This window comes from Gavia stellata, chromosome 8 (genome assembly GCF_030936135.1).
Source record: "Gavia stellata isolate bGavSte3 chromosome 8, bGavSte3.hap2, whole genome shotgun sequence".
In the NCBI taxonomy this organism is placed as follows: Eukaryota; Metazoa; Chordata; class Aves; order Gaviiformes; family Gaviidae; genus Gavia; species Gavia stellata.
Window position 1 is genome coordinate 11220595 of NC_082601.1, and position 6547 is coordinate 11227141.

The window sequence follows — 6547 nt, forward strand, 5'->3', positions numbered from 1 at the left end:
CAGCAATGACAGGACACCCCCCTCCCCCCCTCCGCCCATCCACCCTCCAAGTTCTCCTCCTCCTCTGCAGAAGCCTCGTGTCCCAAGAATAACAGCACCTCTATTGAGCATGTTCCTACTGTCGTCTGCTTCCCTTCCCAGCTATTATTTACTGTTATCGACGGGTGTCGCTGGGGAATGATCATTCCTCAGGCTCCCATGATAAGGGACCAAGCAGGACTCCTGTGTAAGATGTCAGCCCCACAATGGCAGAGGTGATGAATCAAGGGGAAATACAGCCCTGAAATAAGTGCCCTGCTGAGAAACAGGGTTGGAGGAATGTGATTCAGGCTGCCTGCACTGCTTCTGCTCCCGACAGCTCTGCACATGCCTCCCACAGCGAGCACGCATCCCCAAGAGCCAGAAATCAGGTGGCTGGCAGAGCCTGCTGCAGGACAGCCGGCAACCCGCGCCTCCACCCCACCCGGGGCGAGCACAGCTGCCAGAGCTGAAGATGACCTCGAGTCTGGGGCAGGCACCAAAGAAAGGGCAAACAGGGGATCTGCTCTTCCCACCCCTTCCAAAGACGACTCTTAATGCTCAGTGGACTTCACACGCTCATCCAACATCCAGAGAAACAGGCAGTCTGCATTTTGTCCCGATGCTATAGGTTGCCATCGTGTTTGGATCCTTAGGGTACCTCATGGTGGGATATAGATTCGAGCCATCCTGGGTTCCCCATAGGCAGTTCCTCAGCAGTCCCCTTCCTCAGCAGCAGAGCGCTCTTTGTTTTTCCAGGTTCTGTTTCTGTGGCAAAACTATTGTAAAGGGGCTGTGTGCTTACCTTGGGTGTGGGCTCCCACCTGCCAAGGTAGGCGCTTCCAACCCTTGCTTGCCAAGTTCACTTGTAGCACAATAATGAATGCGGCCTCAAAAAAGAGCCGACGTTTGCACTGGGCAATAGTGCCCTTTTTCAAAGCACTGCAGTCCTCAGCTTGGTAAAGTGTCTCGAAACATCTTTTACCATCTTTTCCAATTTACCATCGCCCGTCACCCTACACAGGTCAAATGTGATGAGGGGCTGCCCAAAACTCAGGCTCTGCTCTCCAATCTACTGAGGGTGTGCTCCAGATCTACCAGTAAAGTCAATGACTATGGCCATAAAACATCTGGCTTGTTACCTGTGCACTGAAAATCCAGCTATTGCATTAAGCAAGTCATCTGCTGAGCAGCACAATGAGGGAATCCGGATTTCCTAGTGAGTGTTGCCCTTTCCCATGCCCTCTCTGACCACAGTAACTCCAGCTCATCTCTATAGGTGCTCCTTAGGACAGTTGAATTGCAATGCTCTCTGCTTCCCTACACACCACCCTCATCTCGCCCCACATCCCCAGAGCAGAAGTCAGAAAAGCAGCAGTATTTGCTCTGCGTCCATGCTACTTCTGTCCTGCCCAGCCACCCAGTTTGCACGTGCTGACTGCCAAGCTGCCATGCTCATTTTCCCTTGCAAAGTGCAAATGTTTCAGTCTTCCTTGCCCCTGTACACACTAAACTTGGAGAAACTTTTATTTCTTGAAGAGCTCTGCTTTCCCACAGAGTTTGGTTGAAATTGGTCAAAGGGTTAAACAAATTGTTAAAAGGGGGTCTGAGAGGCAGCCAAACAGACGTCATTACAGTAGTCTGAAGAAACCACATTGGCAATGCTGCATCATCTCGGTGGGGTGCCAAGTCATTCTCTCTCTTCCTTTGGCTGAAGGAATATTTTATTATTCCATTCATATTGTAACAGCTTCCCCTGAAAGCCACTGCTCTTGCTGGCATTCGTGGACTCAAGGGAGCTTTGCTCCTGAATGTACTTTTGAATGTGGGGCATTTTCCGAAATAGGCAATGTTTGCCCAGGAATTTTGGAGAGATGATGTTGGATTTAAACACCAACGATGTGAATGAAGACCCTAATATTTTGTGACCCTCCCATTATATTCATGTGCAGGCTGAGCATTTTAAAGAAGCTGGATGCAAAAAAAACCTGGAAAATTCTCACCTGTGCAAACCATTGCTTGACTCGCAGCGCAGCGGGACAGACCCCATGGGCTGGGAAACCTAAGAGCAGCAGCAGACTACAGAGAATTACTAACAAGAATTCATATCTCCTGAAATGACGTGTTTGTTTAATTAAGCAATGTAGCGTTGCACTTGGCTGTGTGCATCTACCTTTATTCCTACTCAGTATATCCATTTGAAATTTGCCACAGCTGGAATTTCTTTCAAGTCTGTAATCTAAACCAGAAATGAAACATCAGAATTTCTTCATGCAATCTTGAAAGACTTTTAATTGTAACTTTAGGAGTAAATAAAAGAAATTACTTTGCTTTGTATTACTCTGATTGTAGGATTGTTTACTTATCAAACACTAACCAACTTTCATGTTAAATATTTATTTATTAATACTTAAAATTTCCATTAGTGCTTCCATCTAATAATTCATTTTTCTCCCTCCTTTGCTAAATAATTAAATTGTTTGCAATGCCTCTATTACAGCTTGACAATCAGGCCATGATTTTTTCAACTGATATTTGGAATATAGAGATAAAACTGAGGTGAAAATCACCTATTTAAATCCTAGTTCACACTCTTTATTTATACTAGCCATCCCAAGGAAATACTCAGATTTGTTGGCTGATAATCCCCCCTTTTCACCCACTTTTTCCACTGATTTGCTATGTCTCAGGAAACCTTACAGAGTGCATCATATTCAGCTCCTCTGATGTGGAAGCGGAGATCGATTCTGGTTTACACTCGACCATCACTGTGCAAACAGACAGATGGACATGTGAATTGTGTTTCTGTGGGAGGAGAAATATGTTAACATGCTATTTGTTGTACTATATTCCCACAGTCTTTTTTCTGGAAACAGGAACAGAAACCTGGCAAACCCATGGACCTAAGCGAGTTCAGCATGGAACACTGTGATGAAGCTCTGAAGCTGGAAATTCCGTTTTCAGTGCCAAAGCATGGCATGCAAAAAATGTGGCATTTTGCAGACACATCTCCCCTTGCCCTGGGGAGCTGATTCGGGCAGCTCAGCCCCCTGCGAGGGTTCTCCAGCAGATCCATTCTGCAAGAGAAAAGAATTTTAACCATCTTCCCAGCTTGTCAGGTGGAGAATAAACTGTCTGCCTTAGTCATGAATGTTCACTCAGCTGAGGTGAATGGATAGTTTGGAAAAGCACTAGCTTGCATGATGTTTGAAACGGTCAAAGCTCCACCAAAGGCAGATAGCTGTGTGCATGGAGCTACGAGGAGGAAGAGGTGCGTGCACCCAGGAGGGGAAGGCTGAAACAGGAGGTTTGGCAGGCAGGAGGTGTTTTAGGTACCTCTCTGAGGGGTTACATGCCTTTCAGGTGATGTAGCACACATACAGAAGTGAGGTGAGGACCAGCTCCGACAGAAAACGTGCTGTGAAGTGGTGGGGTAGTGAGCTGCTGGAGTTCACATGAAGCCGGTGCAGTAGCTCATCCTGAACTTTCTCCTTAACCCAGCTAAAATGCTCTCATCACTGGACAATCTGTCCCTGGCCCCGTCAAGGGTGTAGACGTCAATGTTTCCTAATCAACAGCAATTACGTTTTACTAAGTATGGGAACTACATTCTGGGAGCTGAATTTTATGATCTGAAGTTTTTCTTCCTTCCTTTCTTATTCAAACTGAGCGTTGCACTACTTTTGGTGACATTTTACCTCTATGTTAGACAAACTGAAAGAGAAGAATTTTATTCTTAGAATATGTAAGAAAAAAAAAGTTCGGGAAATATTTCTGGCTTTCTATATTAAGCCTATATTTAAGACATCATGAAAAAAAACAGCAGGGCTATGAACAGGGTTTGTCCCAAACGCACATCTATACCCAAGATAAACATAATATACCCATGGCAGAAGGAGCTGGGGCAGCCAATACTCTCAAATTTATTTTTTATGTCACCTAATACAGAAACCAATGAGGATTTCTTCAGTGTTAATCTTCCTCTTTGGCTCTTCCACTGACTCTGTTGGGAGTCTGGAGGGCTCACAGGTTTGGGACACCACTTACAAGGGATGCCAGGGTATCTTCGGCAAAATAGGTTGTTTCTCCCCAAGGCAGCAACACTGCTGTGTTTAATTCAGCATTTCTCAGTCTCGCCGATCTGTCCAGATCTCCTGTCCGAAGAAAGAACAAAGAAGCAAATCGTGCTTTCCCTTCTCCCCTGTGTACATGCAGGTAAAAGTAAAAAAAAAAGAAATTATTGGTGGTAAGAGCAATGCACTGAAAAATGCTGTCAGAATTATGTTTCAAGGGGCTGCTCTTTACTATTGAAAAGTGCGAATATATAGGTAGTGAAAAAAAGAGATGGTCTTTTTTAAGAATATCGTAATAAAACTTTCAAAGTCTGTTTCAAGCCAATGCAGGCCCCAAAGGACACCGCGCGATCCCGGCTGGCTTCGCGTCGCCTCACCTCAGGGAAGAGCCTTTCTTTGAGCCTCATAAAGGGAGAAGAATGTATGTGTTAATAGACGAGCGTTTTTGAAGAAAAAAGTGCCCCTACGCTGTCTACGGCCAAACTGCGGAGCCTGAACTCGACGCTTACTGGGAAAAGAAAGGTGTTTTTTCTCTCTTTTGTACCTTCGCCGCAGCTGACGCCATCTCTCCCCGCCCGGCCCCGCCACGAACCGGCGCCTCCCAGCGCGGCGGGTCGCCCCAGCACCAACCCCCCCCCCCCCTCCCCGAGCCGCGAGTGGTGCGGCCCAGTTGGGCTGCCCCGTTGCCCAGCAACCGGCGCGGCCCGCCGTGGCGCTGAGGTGAGTGCCGGGCCGGGCCCCGCCGCCTCCGGGGGTGTCCGGCGGCCGGGCCGCCTGGAGCCGCTGTGAGGGGAGGAACGGGGTTAGCAGGGGCTCCCTCCGGGCCGGGAGGACGCGTGGGGCGGTGGGGGGGAGTTGTCTCGGCCTGCGTCGCGTCGCTCTCAGAGGCCCAAAGGGGTTGGGGCGGGACGTCCAGCTCCTCTCCGGCCGGGCGGGAGGCTGAGGGGGATGTGGCACCGGCAGGGCTACGTGTTGTGAAGTTATAAGCCCTCCTGCCCGCTAAGAAACTCTGCTAGCCTAATGATATAGGGTGGACCTTAAAAGCACGTTTTCCATTGCTCCGAAAGCACGTCGATGCTTTTGCAAGTCTCACGCAGCATATAGTGGCATTAAACTGCATCCCTTTGTGGTGGTGAGGTGTGTGCTAGGAGCTCTGTGAGACACAAAGGCATTAGAAGGCCCAAGTGCTGACAGAAGAAGGGTGATACCCTGGCCTGAGGGGATTTGGGGTGAGTTTTGCCGTTGCCTCCAAGGGAACCAGGATTTCACAGCCCCAGATTTCACCTGTTGGTGGCTTTGCACAAAAAACCTGATGTTAAGGATAGACACAGGTATCCTGGAAAACTTAAGAACATCAGTCTATCAGTCATAGGTTCCAGGACCTTGGCATGTACACATTCGTCCTGTGTTAGCCCTTTGAGGAATACTGCCGTGTGTTATTAAAGTTGGTGAGTGGTGATGGTGGTGTCGCTTTAAATTACTGATAAGATTACACCGGGAATCCTTTGCTGGTATTAGCCCGTCTACAGCTTTTCAAAACTTGTATTGCTGATGGGGAATGCTGACCAAGAGAAGGAGGATGGCAGGTGCATGAATTAAAGTTGAACAACACGAGTGGAAAGAATGTAAGCCTTATGTTTAGAATTTTTTTAGCATGTTTTTGTCTGAGTTTGGTTGGTCTCACTACCTCAGAAGAAATTTACTGTTGTGCACAACAATACAGTTCCCCTTACGGATTTTCTGTTGCAAGTGGAAAGTTTGTACTTGGAGCCATGGAGTGGAAAATATTATTGAGGCCAGGGTACTGGTAACACATTATTTTAAGCTTCTTGCTTATTTATTATTTAATACTGCACAAGGCCATAAATCAAAACAGCACTTTATGAGCTTGAAGCACCCACCAACTTCTGCCTGAAAAATCTAAAGCAGACTAGAAAACCAAATACCAGAGATGAGACCATAAAATGTAATGGGGGAGGTGGACATCTTCAGTCCTCAAAAGTGCTGATCCAGGTATGCTGGGCATCACTTTGATGCTCCTCTTTGCCCTTCTTACCTCAAACTTTGATTGGTTAGTGTTAATTTTAGGTTGGGGCCCTTTAAGGTCATTCAAGCCAAAACAAACACAGTACCTGCTCCTGGTACTAACAATTCAACTTTGGAACTGTTGAATCTTAAAGTGCTGCCATAGTGTGGATCATACAACTGAACTCTGTTGTCCAAGCAGCTGATCAGCCTTTTTGACTGCTTCAGAAGCAAGAAGGTGCCTCATGACCACAGCCTGGCAGAAGGAGTCTGTATTGTCTAGCATTGGGTGAGTTCAAGTGTGCATTGATATTAATGTGGCACCATGCCAAGCTGGGCACCCGCCTTCCCGTTCATGAAGAACAAATACAAAATGAAGGATTTTCAACCCCCTTCTTGAGGGTTGAAAAATCCAGCATGGCTTTTGAACT